Consider the following 17,337-nt stretch of genomic DNA (forward strand, 5'->3'; position numbering starts at 1 on the left):
AGACCAAATTTCGCTGGACCTACGCCTTGGCGGCGGCCTCGCCTTTTTTTTTTTAGTCAGGGGTGATCTTAGAAAACAAACCCTACAGGCGTCCCATTTGGAAATATTGAGAGCTTTTGGATGTAACCTTGTAATATTTTGTAGGAAAACCGTCCAATGAAGTCTTCAATGGTCATTGAAACCAATCGTCATTGAAAATGCGTGTAGTGACACCTTGCGTGTAACGTGTCAACCTGTCGGGGAACATTGAATCCAATACTCTTTGGGAAGTTGACACGTCACACGCTTGGTGTCACTACACGCATTTTCAATGGTCATTGAAGACTCACAATGGAACCCGAATCTAGTCGAAACTATCCTATAACGCTCCGTTCCTTTCAGCTTCGAAGCTCGAGTGAAACAGGCAACGTTCCATTCCTAAATCAGCGCATCCCCGATGGCGAGCCTTAATACATGAACGATGCCCTCTTTGTTACGTCGAATGAAAAAGAGGCGCAATTAAAATTAATGCCGAGTTAAAAGTGCGATAAGCGAATACTCGATTAGGTTCCGCCTTGGACGCGGGTGTATCGACCGCCCTCTTTTAATCTCCCGCTACTAATTCTTCGTAGAAAAAGGAGAATATGTTCGAAGGAGAGAAGCAATAGCGTCCTCTTCTCGCGCAGGTTACACGACGAGAACTTTATTCTGATGATAGTTGAGTGGGGTGTTTCATCTCTTATTTGGAAAGTTACTATGACTAGTAACTCAGTTACTATTTTTGCGGGCTAAGGGTAACTTCGTTAAAGGTACTATAAAGCAGTCGAGGTGGAACCTATGCAATCAGCATGACGTGAGAGTGCTAGACTCAAAGGTTCAGCACAACAAGTAATATGCGCAGGAGTTTACTCTAAGTATTTTTAATTGGTAAATAAAAACGCAGTCAAGAATATCGGGGCGACGCCTGGTGGGAAGAAGTCCTCAATTTGTCAAGCAACCCTGTAAACAAGGAGACCGATAAACAGATGGCTTTCCTGTTGGGATTTGCAAATACTACCTTTTGAGAAAATGTAATTCGTGTGAAAGAAAATACACAAAAGCCGAATCTTGCACTCCGTAGCTAAACATCTATACCTGGGCCTTGTTTCAGCACCGTGGCGCTGCTATCGTACGTCGCTCTGTTTGGCAAAGAGTCGTGCGCATGAGACATTTTCGCCGCCGTACTTGGCGCAGTTGGCGTTTCGTCAGTCTGCTTCGCCACAGTGTTGTCAGTAGATTTAAATTTGCATTTTTTCGGGAGCTATAACGTCTATGTGAGAAAATTTTGCGGCATTTAACTCCTGAGGACGTACACAATTCAGGGCACACAAAACATCAGGTTGCACCTTTAATTTTCTTCAGTAACTCGACTGGTTACAATACGACGGACAGAAAGAGCAATCGCGTTTTTACAAACAGTTGGGTCGCCGATACTGGGCGCGTATACGATGGCGTTCGCAGTTTACGTGGGGCCAGGACCCGTCCAGCTGGCACGCTATTTTCCATGGACGAATATACCGCCGTGGCGCGCACGCAAACAGGAGACCAGTGCCGTGTATGCCAAAAGGAGTCTGGCCATTAGGAGGAGCCTAAAAAAGAGGCTCGACCTGTCAATCAAACTTAGGCGCATTTCATTGGTTACCGTTTTCCATGGGAGCTGCCATGACACCAAATTTTCTCCAAGATGGAGGATGGTGCTTGGAACGTCGAAGCGGAGATTTCGTGACAAAAAAATTTCACGGACTACTTTAATTTCATACTGTGAGTATATATCCTCATGTACGCATCTGCAAAATCAGCTTCAACTTTCGCTCCGCCATCATTATTTACGTGAAAATGGGATGTTTCGTCGCTAACGTAGGCCTAGTTAAGATCGTGATACCAGGAAAATAGCAAGAAGGACGACTTTGATTCAATGTACTTACATTACGTGATATAAAACTTCATACCGGCTGTCGTCTGCTACGAAGAAGCGGTTGTACCGCCATCCTGGCCAATCACTTCTGCCAGCAACCATTTCTGCATTTCTGAGCCTTCCCAACATGCCTCTCTCCGTGCAGATGGCGTTGATAAAAGTGGGCGCAAAATCCGTCGTTTTGGTCTGTCACCAGTGATATCCGTTGCAATCCAAATCCATCAATTTTCTCCAAAATGGTAACGCCCAGTAAATAAGGGTAAGGTATAAGTACTGGATGGATGTAACAATAGACAACTGTATTTCGACCTGTGATTGGCTAGATACTTCAAAATGTGGGTGGAGCCTCAGGTATAGGCAGGTCCCATTAATGGCCAGACTCCCTTTGGCATACACGGCACTGCAGGAGACCAACAACAACAGCAACTATACATGAATGACGATGAGATGAGGTGTTTCACGGCAACAATTGCGATAACGTATGCATGATGTAGGATATATGAGTAGGAGGATTGCCATTTCCTCCAATACTGTCCAGTTTCCGCGTGTCTGTCTGTGTGTGCACACCGCCCGTGGTCAACAGTTGCTCAATACACAGAACGCTCAACACACACAGCCATTATTACGCTCCATGGTAAATAAGCCTGAGTACTAGACAAACGCAGACAGAGAACTCGACACAGTCTAGTCGCTTTATGGACATTATTACGCAATTATATGACATTCATCAGAAATGACATTTTATTTACCGTATGAAGGGGGGTACTCCGTAGTTAGCTAGCGAGTACAACTCTCAAAAACTTCATTTTTGGCAACTGCACTGTCCAGCCGCGATTATGTCACATGCTCGTTACACAAAATCAGTAGTTGCTTTTCGAAGCTATCGTCAGTAACCTCCCAACTGTTTTAGCTCAACAATGTCCCACTAAAAAAAAATCGTTCTACGGGAATTTTTTATTACGTGTTAGCGCCGCGAAGGAACTGTGGTTATGAGTGGCGTACAGACGTGGACAGTTGGAGAGAGGACAGCAGGAAAGAGAGTGAGAGAGAGAGAGGGGGGGCAAGGAGGTTATAGCTAGGGCCTGACTTTTTCGGGTTTTATTTTTGGCCAAATTCGGGGGGTAAACATCGGGTGATATTTTTCATTCGAAAATTCGGGTGCATTCGGGTTAAATCCCGTTATGGCATATTCTGTCGTCAGGAATTCGGGTGTATTAGGGTGATTTTTTTTTGTTTAATAAAAATTTGTCTTAACATGGAACTAATGATAAGCAATGTTATCAAACTTTATTTTAATGCAAGCTCATGAGTGTGCCACGCGACCCGGATGTTTTCGGGTGGATTCGGGTTAAACCCGAATTTTACAGATTTCGTTCGGGGGGTAAATATCGGGCGGATACGGGTTTAACCCTAAAAAGTCAGGCCCTAGTTATAGCGTGCGTCCTTTGCCGCTGGTGGGAGCTTTTTAGCTTTCGAAGGGACGACGAAACGACGAAACGACGTTCGTAAATTGACGCGTGAAAAAATATGGCTCTACCACAGTAACTTAGTTATCGGTATAGTTACATTTTCCCTAAAAAAAACTTAAGGACCATAACGAGCTCTAGCTTAGCTCCTACCCAAGTGCGCATATTATCTTCTTCTAAAGGAGACTTCTTTCCAGAAAGAATTCATCCTGATCCATCTCTCTCGGAAGAGTGAAGTCAATTTCCCTTTCGAATCTCGTCCAGCAACGGAGCAGAAAACAAATGATTCGCGACTACTAGCTCTCAGCACTATTTTTTTTTATGCGTCTTCGATTCTCTGTCGACTTATTTGGTCATCTTTATCCCTTCGCGTAAATTGACTCCAAACCCCGAAGGGAGTCGAAGTCTACTTAGAAGACTCGCAAAAGGAGACGATTCGTATGCGAAAAAGATCGCCGAGGAATCCAAATTCTTTCTTGCTTTCTCCTTCAAATTGCTGCACCAAGTAGGAAGTCTGGCCGTGGGTGAAAGAGTTTTGGTTTTCGGGCAAACGGTCTTTGCGCTTTTCGTGATCGACGTCCACGTGCCAGGCTGCATTTTTGGCCTGCGACAGTTCGTTCCAAGATGACCATTTTGTACAGAAAGCTGGGCAAGTTGATTAGAATGCGATGTAGTACATTACACACACACACACACACACACACACACACACAGAGGCACAGACACACGCACACATACACACAGAGGCACACACACACAGAGGCACACACACAGAGGCACAGACACACGCACACGCACACACAGAGGCACACACACACACACACACACACACACAGGGGCACGCACACACACGCACACGCACACACAGAGGTACACACACAGAGGCACAGACACACACACATGGCCCGCTGGTTGGTGGTAGCCAAGGTCGTGCTGAAGACTCTGAGGTGGTGTGTTCGAATCCTACCACCCCAGCTGTGCTGTCTGAGGTTTTCCCTCGGTTTTCCGGAGTCTTTCCAGACGAATATCGGCACAGTTGATCCTGAAGTCAGCCCAGGACGCATACAAACCCCCCATGTCCCCCACTCCTTCCTGCTGTCCTCTCTCCATCTGTCCACATCTGTACGCCGCTCATAGCCACAGTTGCTTCGTGGCGCTAACACGGAATTTAAAAAATCGACATATACATACATTCGTAGTAGTGCGTCATAACGCGCCCCGGAGTAACCAGTACCGGGTGCCTTCGAAGTTGAGACTAATATTCTGCTTTTTTTTCTTTTTCCAGTCAATCAATCGAGAACGCGCCGACTATACAGCCCGTCCTGTGCTGTACGCGCGTGCGCTTGTGCTAATCAGTCGTCAGTGTAATCACTTTTTTGTTTCGAAAGTTCCTTGTTTCTTCCTTCTTTTACTTAATTACGAAGGTGTATCACGTGGGAAATCACGAAACTTAAAATGGTACCTTCTTGCTCGTATTATTTATATGTTGCTTCTTCTGCTTCCCGAAGTTTTATTTATGCGCAACGTGTAACCTCTAAATACGTCCCAACATACACACACTTCTTTTTTTTTCTTCTCTTTTTTTTACACGTAGGTCAGCTAGAGAGACAGAGGGGCAGAGAGAGAGAGAGAGAGACAGACAGACTTCGACAGCATCTGATTCATCGGTGCCGTTTCTCGTGGATTGTGGTGTTGTCGTCTCTTCTTTTCTTTGTTGGTTTACTTCTTTATGAAGGATATGAAGGATCTACAGACATAAACATTACCTACCAATTCGAGTACTGCACACGCTGTACTATATGCCTTTATATACTCTCATATGAACTATTGCTTTCTTGTATGGGGAAATGGGCCGAGAGGCGCGTACAATGATCTTCTGGTAATTCAAAAGAAATTCCTCCGATTGATGGAGGGCCTGCCATATAATCGCGCGACTTCCGACTTATTTAGAAAACACAATATTATGCCCATTCACCGTTTGTATGAGTACCGACTCTCAATTGCCTACATAAAAGCCACGAGGGAAACGGACCCTGTTCTGCTTAATATCGTCACCCTCTCACCTACATACTTTCATCGTCATCAGCATGAATGGATCCTTCCAAAATGTAGAACATCATATGGTGCCCAACAGATACAACATGCTCTGCCTACGTTGTTAAATAACGTTTCCACTAACTTACTAGGAGCCACAAGGAAATGTGTTAGGGAATATTTTACGAGTTAAGTATAGTGTGGTCGAACAAGTGTATCGTTTTGTTTCTGTTTTTCTCTAAGGTGCATCGTCCTTATACCCCACTTTTCTGTAAAAATAAATAAATAAATAAATAAAATACTACGTGATGCTGCTGTATACGGGGACAGTGACCTCGTCAAGTCACATTGTGACTTTTTGTCGCTGTCCCCGGTCAACTTTGTGACTAAAGATATTATTACCGTATTATGGTCTTGTTCATGACGGTTCACTTGTTCGTAAGTCACCCTTTCTTTGCTTTATTTTTTTTTTTCGGCCTCTTGGCTTGCCCCCAAATTATGTCACTCCTCCTGCGCCTCTTCCTATATCGGTCGTCCCAGCGTATAGACTCGGCAGTTTTGGTTTTATTTTCCTCCACTCTTCTGATCGAATCCTACCACCGGCTATACGCTGTCTGAGACCTTCCGGACTAATGTCGCATTTGAAGTACGCCCAAGACACACACTAACTATACACTATACGCCTCTCATAGCGACAGTTGCTTCGCGGCGCTAACAGGCATTATAAAAGTGAAATAAAAATATAACATCGTGCAACATATCTGAGCACATGTAATAGAGACGACACATAATGACATATGTAATGAAGCGTGCAGTAGTCGCAATTGCGTATGACACATATATGTTATAGCACATACCTCGTAAATGACATATACAACAACACGTGTCCTACCGACCATATGCGAAGTTACGTATTTAATAAACAATATATAATCGTCGGAAATTCCGAAGCATGTCAGTCGAACCATCCAAACTTGCTGTCACGACTCAGATGATGATGATGATGATGATAGGAGAAAAAAAAAGCAAAGAAAAATGAAAATGGAGATGTGAGCCCGCTCACTGCCGGACAAGCCACTCCAGGTCATCCCTCACTCAAACTTGCGTTCAGTCATACTTTTAAACTTGCACGCATTTTTTTTTTCAAGTATGCCGTAACTATCACATTAAAAAAGAAAAAGAGGAAGCACGCGCGAGGCAAAAAGACTTCTCTTCCCTCACTGTCTCCGAAAAAGCAAAGAAAAGACTGGACAAAACCTGAGGCCGCGCGGAGCGACCTTATTACTAGCCATATAGCTCCTTCCCCAGAGAGGGAAGATCCATCATTGATAGATCCTCCTTTTTCTTACTCCATATTCCTTCATGAAATATCTAACCACTATCTCTTGATTAATGAGCTCCGGGGGCTCCGTACATAAGAAAACGAGAGAGGATGGCAACAATCGCTTGTTTTCTATACTGGTGGTGGCAGAGTTCTCCAACTGGAGCTCTTTTACCGTGAGCAGGTTGATTGATGATCGATGATCTTGGAAATCGTTCCTGTCTCGCGGGAAATACGAGACGGGACGATTTCTTGTTTCAACCTCCTAAATGCTCGGCGTTTTTAACGGATTTTCGTGCGTCGTTGCATTCGGGCGTTTCTTGTACAGAGAGTCGGGCTGTCAGTGTTTCGTCTGGATCGTCGGGATAGAGGAGTACCTTGCTCCACCACACGGCCACGCACCTACAACAATTTCACGTTCTTTTGATCGAGATACAGCGAGTGTTTTTATCCTTACAGAATATTCTAGCAATTTTATATTTTCCAATTCTATTCCATTTCCATTCGAGCCATTCTATCTTTTAAAAATCCTGCTGAAACCAAGACGGCGCGACCCAAGAGCGCACCACCTTCGTTGGTGTAGGCTGATCTGCCCAACAGATCAGCACCTACTCTAATCATGCATCTCCATATCGCTCCAAAGCAGGTAGCCCTCTGACGTGCATTGAGCGCTGCGCTCCCTGCGCTCCCGGTGGGTGCGGGTGCGGTTTCGGCCCATTCGTACAGTATCAAAATTCGGCGAAAAATATTTCAACGCACGTGTCGTTTCAGGATTTAAAAAAAAAAAGGAATTTCTTTCAACGAAGATTGTCTGCCATTCTGCTATCTCGCTTTTGCACGAAATCCCCTAATTAACGAGTTAATTAATGAATTTTAGGTAATTGTTCACCTTGTAGTTACATACTCTCTTCGAGAGGATATGTCCGCATGGCCGTATAACTCAACTACAAAACAAGCGCAGAAAGTTGGGCTAGTTGGTGAGACAGCATACTGCAGATGTTGGGACGCGGAAGACAGGGACTGAAGGAAGCACACAAACACAAGCGTCACTCGCAACTAATATGTATTGCAGTCAAAAGAATGCTTTTAAAACACAACCGTGTTGAACGTGGGGTTGTGTGTGATATTGCTCATTCACAGCAATTCGTGCCCTGTTCTTCTGGTGTTATATACAAAATCCCTCTCTCGTGTAATAGAGTTTACATTGGCCAGACGGGCAGGTGCCTAAATACTAGACTGCGTGAGCACTCCTGCAGCCTCAGAAATGTGCCTTCGGGCAATCTGGCATACCATTGCGATAGATGTGGTTGTGTTCCGGATTTTCGGGGCACCACTGTCCTGGGGAGGGCCAGATCTCAAATTACCCGGGAGATAATAGAAGCACATCACATACTTTTGGCGGGGGAAGGCAAGTGTGTCAGTCAACCATCTCTAACACTTTCTGATAAAGAACTTGCCTTCCTACGTACCTAATTTCGTCCTTACTATCTACTGGCTGCCGTGCGTCTGTCAGCACGGTTTGAGGCTTATAACCCGGCACGTGTCGCCTACCGGTTGTGTTTTAAAAGCATTCTTTTGCCTGCAATACATATTAGTTGCGAGTGACGCTTGTGTTTGTGTGCTTCCTTCAGTCCCTGTCTTCCGCGTCCCAACATCTGCAGTATGCTGTCAACTACAAAAACGACGTATATGCTGTTCTCGTAGCTTTTTATAAAAAAATCCGCAAAGGATAAAAAAGAACATCCTGTATATTTACTTCTGGAGCATTAGATTATACGCCATAACTTATATCTTATTATGCGTGTTCGATTTTCCCACATCCAGGCCTTGGACTGGAGATTCACTTCTAAGCGTACGTCCAATGTAAAACACCAGGGGGACAGTTTACGATTACCTGCCATGTGTTGGACTAGAAAGCAACAGAAGCGCAGTGCCTTCGAGAGTCGAAATACGCAAATACGCGATAGAGGTTTCGATATCCTTACAACTGCCCGTAACTTTTATGAGGTCCTACTTATCTTCGTCCACGCAGTTAGGAACACGAACGACACATGACAAGAACTCTTGCTGGATGATCATGGTGCTGGTGGAGGTGATAATGGTTGGTTGTGTCTACTAGCGCAGCGCCGCTGCCAGCGAATGGCTAATTTCCCTCTGCTGACGCATCTGATCTTTCTCAGCGAACAGGCAAGCCAGTCTACTAAACAATCAGCTGCTGCCGTTAGCAGCGCCCCCAACTGGTGCTACCCTCACTGTTTTAGTTGACCCAACCAATGATGGAACTGCTTGTCGTAGTCGATCACGCTTAGGCGGGCAACGTCGCGACTCTCGCATGGGGGGGGGGGACCGTGCGACCATGGCCGACTTCACAGGGAACTGTGCCGACATTTGTCTTAAAGCGTCTGAGGAAAACCCAGGCACAATACCCAGATAGCACAGCGCAACACGGCTCCCGGATTCGAACCCGGGTCACCTCTCAGTCTCGGCGTGGAATGCCATCACCGTCAGTATACTAGGCCATGGGAGCTGGCCAGGATGGCTCACTGGATGAGGATGATACTTCCTGTTGCCATGCATTGGTATCGAGCACGAATAGCTCCTGCACCGCCATGGCGGTATACAATTCCTACGTATTTTTCTCAGCGCAGGAAGGAAGATTTCTTCGCGTGATGGTATCGATGTCGACGTGGACTTTTTGTGGAGTTATGGTACGAGCTTTTAGGCACACCACACTCGAGGCAACAACGCCACCTTGAACAAGAACCAAATCGAATCCTACCACCGGCTGTGCGGTCTGAGGGTTTCCCTCGTTTTTACGGCAAGACTTTCCCGATAGACGGAGCACATCTGACCTGCTAATGAGAGAGGTGTAGGTTCGAATCCCCCCACCGGCACTGGCGCTGTCTTCGTTGTGCGTTCAGTTCCTCCCCTCCCGAAGTCGTCCCAGGACGCATATGCTAATCAGCTTAGTGTACCACTCCTTCCTGCAGTCCTTTCTGCGTCTGTCCACTGCTGGCAGCGACAATAGACGAGTTCAGAAGATCCCAGAGTGCTTAGCGCCGCTTTGAACTGTGGGAGTTTGCTAATACGAAAGAAACGGGTGGCCTCCAAACTGTTCCGATTCCTTCCCTACCGGTCCATTGTCCATGACGTGTCAAGGTCAGCCAAAGCGAAATTTGAAGGATTATTCTTCGTCCCCCGGCTCAGCAAGCGCCCAGGATGCAATGCGTGCGCAAAGAGCACCGGGATTTTCTGAACTCGTCTATTGCTTCGCGGAATCAAGAAAAAACAAAAAAAAGAAAAGAAAAGAAGAGAGAGCGAAAACGTCGTCAGACCTCCGAACCAGCTGAAGAATGTGACCGTTACTAGTAGAGGAAGTGATACAACATCGCCACCCGCAGAAGCGCGTTCAAACCGTCATCCGTGTGGGTGAGGGGAAAGAAAAGTTTCCTCTTCAACTATGTCACAAAGTGAGGGAAGAGCGCGCGCAAAACACTTTCATTGTCTCCGTTCCCGAGTTGCGGAAAAATAATGTGCGCGGAGGTGGCGTCCACATAAAGCCTGCGGGTCACGACTCTGTATATACACATTCGCACGCATATACACGGAGCCTTTTTCCCCATGCATAAGAATGTCGTATATCATTTGCCCCAAACTCGGAGGAGGGGGAAAAGCCGTCGAGTCACAGCGGCGTGAATTATGTCTTGTTCCGAGCCCTTGTTTGCTTTCGAGATGAGGGAGTTTTCCATTCGATGAGCATAAGTATTTTCGACAGTATTTGCAGCTCCAATGTTCTGCTCGCGTGAGTTACAAAATAAATGGGATTTTTTGTTTTTTAAAGATTCACCGTTAGCACAACTGCGGCTATGAGCGCTGTACAGACGCGGGCAGCCGGAGGGGGACTATACAAGAAGGAGATACGGGGCTTATATGCATCCAGGGGTGACTTCACGGGAAGCTCTGCCGATATCCGTCTATGGTGGTGCTGCAGGTGAAAGGGGTGGACAACGTCACGACTGACGCTCTGGGGGAATGTGCGTCCTGGGCCGACTTCTAAGGGAACTGTGCCGACATATGTCAGAAAGCGTCTGAGGGAAAACCCAGGAAAAAACCCAGACAGCACAGCCGGCACCGGGATTCGAACCCGGGTACCTCCCAGTCTCGACGTGACATATGGCCAGCACGCTAACCAGCCGGAGCTGGTCGATATCCGTCGATAGGTCGGATCGTCGATATCGGTCGTCGTTTGCGTGGTTGTTTCAATGGCAGTTGGTGTGCTACCACTGTCGTTGCATACGATATCTGTCTGTAAAGACAGTGGTCGCACACCAACTGCCATTGGAACTACCACGCAAACGACGACCGGATTTTGTTTCCGCGCGCTGGTTCGACGAAATTTGTAAATTCCCGCTCCCCTCAGTCTTCGAGATGAGCAGTGAAGACTTCTTCGATATCTTTTCTTTTTGACCGCGGGGCGAATTATGCAACAAACAACCCGCGCTCTCGCGCGGTCATCGTAGCTGATGTCTATACGGTACGCGCGTGAGGTTATTCCCTGGACACCTACAACTCCTTCATGGACCCCGAAAGTTTCATGACGTATAGGGGACGTGTCAGTTGCCGACCAATTTTACGTCACCCCGGGAGATCGGGTCTCCAAGATGACGGCGCGCCGCTCATATGGCTTGCTTCTCAGGGGACCAGACACACTAATGTGGCTCCTGGTATAGACTTCTTGGTGATTGAAGCAAACGCTGTCATTTCGTTGCTCAACTTCTATTAACGTTTGCCTCTTGCTAGGCCGAATGAGGAGGGTTCCGTTAGCTTCGTAGCGTCGTCAACCTTCAAAAGTATTTCTGTCAAAGCCGTTTTACAAAACGTGTTTTGATCGCGCGTTTTTTTAATATGCGTAGCTTCAAATTCTGGAGTTAGGAAGAACTTAGCGGGAGGAGGCAAGCAAGGGTAAGATATCCTGGAGCGTCTGAGGAAAGAAACGAACACGCAACCAAGTGGTCAAAATGGACTCAAAACCAGCAATAACATTGCTATTTGCATTTTCTATTGGCGAGCGAACTCCAACGAGAACTTTTCGCTATTAGAGAGGCAGAGTTCTCGCGCAGGTGGCGAGATCATCCTTCCCTTATCGTGAGCATCATCGGTTTCCCTCCAGGAATTTCATTTGCATCATCCCGCCACCACCTTCATCATCTTTCTTTCATATGTAAATACTTACCGGAATGAATGTACAGAATACTGACTGTGGATATAGTCTGTACATATTGTAACTACTGTCACTGCCTGACACCAAGTTTTTCAGGGTGCGTTCTGGGTAAATACCCTCTGAAACGAATGCACACAATGTTGTCTCTAGCTGTATATTGTATGGTGGTGTCTCGGGCGCGTGGCATGTTCTTACCGTCAATAAATTTTCCCGTAATAATGTTTATTGGAAATACAACGCTCGAAAGAGGCTACAAAGAACAGGTACACAAGGGGTGGGGGGAGACAGGGCCTTGCAGGGGACAAACGCGATCTGCACGGATTATAAGAGACATCTTGCTTGATTGCGATGGGACCTTGTGGTTATTCAAGAATTCGATAATTATTTACAGGAAGTGAGGGTGACAGTTGGAGTTAATCGCACAAAGGTTAGGCTGTCAGACGGCCGTTCTTAGGAATATAAGAAAAGGCAAGTAATTTTCGCGTGTCAAGAACGCAGTCAAGATAAGGGGCAACGTTATCACTGCCGATACCTGCTATCGACGGCGAACCATCTGCTCACTCCACCGTAACGGATCGGGACACTGCCAAAGGAATAGCCGTAGAATAGCTGATAAAACGTTGGTAAAGTGTGTGACTCAAGAACGAAAGGCAAAGGAACCACAATAAAATAACTGCCGCATAATCCATACACATAATACGAATTGCAAAACAGGATTGCAAGAGTAGATGCGTCATTGCCACCACGGGCTCCACATTGAGCGAGTGTTATAGGGAATACTGAAATCAAAAGACAGGCAGGTACGAGTAAGCCACAAAAATTTTTATTGACACAGATATACGTACAAGGTACCGAAGCGACAGAAGAGAACAGCGCATACGTCTAACGTACACGTCAAATCACTCGCACAGGTGGCAATGGAGAGGTGACACACAGATCGTCTCGTAGACACGTCAAAGTAAGAACGCCATCTTAGACAGCTACTAAAACACGACGGAAAAGTACAATAGGAGTCCGCAGCAGCCCACAATATCTTCGTAAGACTTCCTACCAAACACCGGCATCCTGCGTTGGCCGTCCCTTCTCCAGGATACTACCCAGAAGCTCTGCGGGAACTTGAACAGTGGGGCCAAAGTCGAAGCCCGTCACAGCTTCGGTCATGGAAGGTTCCCCTGTGACGTTCACCGTACCAGGAGCAGTCTCGTTCAGGTCGGTCGTTGCGTTCAACATGTGAACGGTATCGTTGGCGGAATCGCCCAGTGGAGAATGCAGACCGTTGGGGAACGACCCAGCCCGGACTCCCACGGAGAAGTGGGCATTAGGGTTGGGCACCAAGTAGGACAGGAACTTACGGGCCAGGGCATACTTGGCTTCTTCAATCTTGTCAGGGATGAGGAACGGGAAGATTGCCACAGCGGACTCCAGGCAGAAGGCAGCGAAGATGACGGCGAACAGTTTCATGGCTAAGATGTGCACGATCTGCAGTCGAGGACGGCTCTGGATAGTTTCTGGCTTTGCCCGCGCTTTTAAAGACAAAATGACATCACCTGTACGTGACGTGTGCAGACCACGTGGTGGGCTAGAACCGGGTTGGGAAATAGGATGACGTCATGCAAGAAAGGAAGCTCGAGGCCCAGAACAAAGGCGATCTCGGGTCTGAAGATAATGGCATCGTGATAACGGTCTTTGACTGTCCAGGTGGTTGTGGGGAATTTCCCCGGGTTCGTTGGCACGTTTGAATGCGAGAGCCAGTTTCTTGGAACATTTTAGTTGAACACTGGATCCATCCCGAATATTGTGGAAGAAGGCACAAAAGAACAAACACGGCAGAACACGTAAGTGAACAGTTTTTATTAAAATTTGGCTGTGGAACCTCATGTTTGACGGCAGAAAGAATTGACTGAAATGTTTAGGCGCAAAACGTGCTTTGAGACGTCCAGTCAATAAATGAATAAAAGTACAGACAATGGATTTGGGACTGCTTTTATTTTTGTTTTATTATTATTAAGCTTTATTTTCGCGCGTGCGATTAGTGTAACGTGGGCAACGATAGCGTCAGCGTTTGCATCCCAGCAGACACGTGCTCCACGATGTGCTGTAATTCCACCTTTTGCTGCATTGTTGATAATTGGTGACTTTACGTGGTGAGAGAGCTATAATCATGAGATACGATAGATACAGTGGGCGGTCTGTGGATTAATTTTGCCCACCTGAGCTGATATAGCGCTCACTCTGTTCTATGCCGTCCGTGTGCCGTCCTTACGTGTGCAGCTTCATGACTATTCAAATACATTCGGTTTAGAAGAAACATGAATTCGATTCGGAATTCGAACATTGAATTCCATATTTCATTCGGAAATGGAATAGGATATACGATTACTCGCTTCGGTTTTCCAAAAATCCAAATATTGACACCGTCCTAGTAAAAAAAACGTCCGAAGTCAACGAGTCCACGCGTACCAAAAGTGAATATTCCTGAGGGACATTCTTTCAGGGGACATTTCTTCTTGGACCCTGTAACATCAGTACGTCATTCGCGGAGGACGGCGTGCCTAAGCAATTCGGAGAGGACATCGATATTCCCGTTTGCGAAATCCCCGATCTCAAAATCCACGCTCTCCAGCGTATTAGTGTATTGTCATTAAGAAGGGGGGGGGGGGGGGAGGAAGAACAGCAACAAGGATAATGCCCGATTGCTTCGTAAGATGATTTGACCACTCAAAATCACGGGTTTTTTATGTCTGTCCAAGTCGTTTAGCGAATCAAACCCACATTTTAGCGGCCGTTAGGTTTAGCAGTGCGGTCACGACGGAGCTGCGGGTCGGTTAGGTTATTATTGGTTAGTCCAGGTTTGGTGTTTGCATTTTTATGTTCAGGTTAGTCAAAGTTCGCCTTTGGCAGTTTCCCGCGCGCGAGTGTACATTTTATAGTCAGATAACATTTATTTATACAGTCGTTTATTTTGCAACGGGGTCGTCCTCGGCAGTTTCGGTGCGCTGACATGGCGGCATACACGGACAACCCGTTGTCGGTTGAGCGCTTGAAAGCTTTAGAGGTGCGACGACTTCAATTTTTCGGTGCGCGGGCATTGTGCTACGGGGATCTGCAGCATTTTGAGGAATGGGCGGTGGGCAACTAACCGCATTGATTTCATTGTGTTGACAAATTCCTACTTCGGCGATAGTGCCTATCTTCACGGAAGTACATAAAAGACGGGTTGATGATGATTGAAAGAAAAAAAATGGGGGAAAAGGCGGGTTATTCATCGAAATTGCACCAAAATGTGCGCAAAGGACTCCCAAGCAGCATAATGTACTGAAAGTTGAGTGCAACAGGGGTGGACGGTATGTGTCTTATCAATGTTCATTAGTTTCACGAGTCTGTCGAAGGCCTTCCACCTACCCGACCACCCCTATTGCACTTGACTTTCAGTACATTGTGCTGCCTGGGCTCCCTTTGCTCGCGAAGTGGAAACCATAACAGCTGATAAAATCGCTAAAACCAGTGCTAAAAACACTAAGGACGACACAGGATGGACGCACTGCACTTTCAACAAATGTTTAATGATCCACCAGCTTACACAATACTTCAGCGCCACGTATACGCTCCACTCAGACACACGTTTCTAGCTCGTGTTTTCGAGAAATGCGTGTATCTTATCAGAGTAAAATACTCAACACGAACTTACACAACTATCTACAAACAACCTGATCTGCATCGCTTCCTCAAACAGTAATGCTCCCCTACCCTTACATATCCTTAAAATCTGAGTTTTCTCATACATGGCTGCACAATTATCGATTTTATCGTGTGTGACCAACAGGCTCAGATTGGTACTTTACTTTTAGCACCGGTTTTAGCGATTTTATCGTGCGTGACCAACAGGCGCAAAGTGGTACTTCATTCAACCATAACAGCTTCCACGTCCTTCTCAAATGACTGATTGTACGAGACGTGTATGATTCGTGAAAGTTCTGGGAGAGAAGGGTTTTATTTTTCCCTATACACTACACATACAATCTGGGAGAAAAGCTATAGGTACATATGATGTATAGTTACGCACTCTTCATAACGCAGTATGAGCAGGTCTCGAAGCCAAACTGTACATTTTATTTTTCTTCCTTTCCTCCCTTCGTTTATTTCTGCCGTTTAATTGTTGTTTGATAAGAACTATAGCATTGTTATTATTACGTTTCAGTACCCAATAAATTGTCCAATGCTTGATCGTAGCGTCTGGGGTTTAACTGTCATTGCACGTATTTCGTCTCAAATGATTGCACACGCTCGCTGTTTTTTAACGTTTATTTAATAAACTGACGTCTATGCCTAAAAATATTATAATGGTGCTGTGCACATCGGTCGCGCCTTGAATGTAAGGCGCTAGCAGCACAGGAACCTGCGCGCGTAGAAAAGATAAAATATACATTGGTACAAGCGTGCAGTTTCCCTGCTGGATCGCGCATTTGACCAGCGCATTTGAAATGCGGACATTCTTTGATGTCCGCATTTTACTCCTTTGAATCGCCTGCGAAGCAAATATATCGTCACATTTACATCGTCATCTTTGAGGAATGTCCACCTACATACCGGCAACATTTCAAGCCAAGGAATTATCATGACCCTTCGTGGGTCGTTACCCTTTCTGTTGATCTGCTGTGGCTGCCCTTTGTTATACGTACCTTCTTTTTCCGTCCGCTAATGCTGATATCTCCAAGTGACGTCATTCCATGGTGCGAAATGGTGACTAATTTGAGAGCGGCTGCTGTTGTCGGCGGGTCAAACTCGTGTGCCTCTGTTTTGAATACTGACGAGAGGTGGGTAAAGGCATGCCCAGTCTATGTTGAAAATGTCGGTTGTGGAATGGGGACAATTTGATTATTCGGAGATCGCTGGGACTTGCCTGGCGAAATTTCGGGAAACTTACATATAGGTCAGTACCCTGGTGTCCGGACCCTAATTACTATGCGGTGCTTATCGGGAATACACACCTAAAATATACCTGACAGATTACCTCGAATGTGTACTGAACTGGCATCAGCACCTTTTCCCGGAATTATTTGTTTTCGGCGCAATAAGTTTCGTCCTTAATCTCCCCGTTTCGCTGATATGCATTGCTGATGCACAAGATGACATAATAAGCGAGCTTCAATAACGGGCGTTCAATAGCGCACACCATACGGCATCTTTAAATCCACCAAAATGTCTGTAAAGACGCAGCTGTACATTACGGGTGTAGGAAAAAAGGTCCCCGGCGAAAACGTCCCCTCAAAAGTGCATCCCACAAACATTGCTTCTTGCCTGCTGTTTTATTGGTTTGTGGCTGTTGACAACACAGTTTTAATACCGTGTACACAGTACATTC

The 17,337-nt window shown here is 46.2% G+C and overlaps 1 long non-coding RNA gene across 1 annotated transcript in view; it reads left to right on the plus strand.

Annotated features, from left to right (window-relative positions):
• The first annotated feature begins 13,661 nt into the window (after positions 1-13,661).
• Positions 13,662-17,337, plus strand: part of LOC135389810 (uncharacterized) — a 173,601-nt gene continuing 169,925 nt past the window's right edge. The window contains exon 1 of the long non-coding RNA XR_010421593.1: positions 13,662-13,810. This is a non-coding gene — a long non-coding RNA (uncharacterized LOC135389810). The remainder of the gene's footprint in view (positions 13,811-17,337) is intronic.

The sequence above is a fragment of the Ornithodoros turicata genome, chromosome 3 (genome assembly GCF_037126465.1).
Source record: "Ornithodoros turicata isolate Travis chromosome 3, ASM3712646v1, whole genome shotgun sequence".
Taxonomy (NCBI): Eukaryota; Metazoa; Arthropoda; class Arachnida; order Ixodida; family Argasidae; genus Ornithodoros; species Ornithodoros turicata.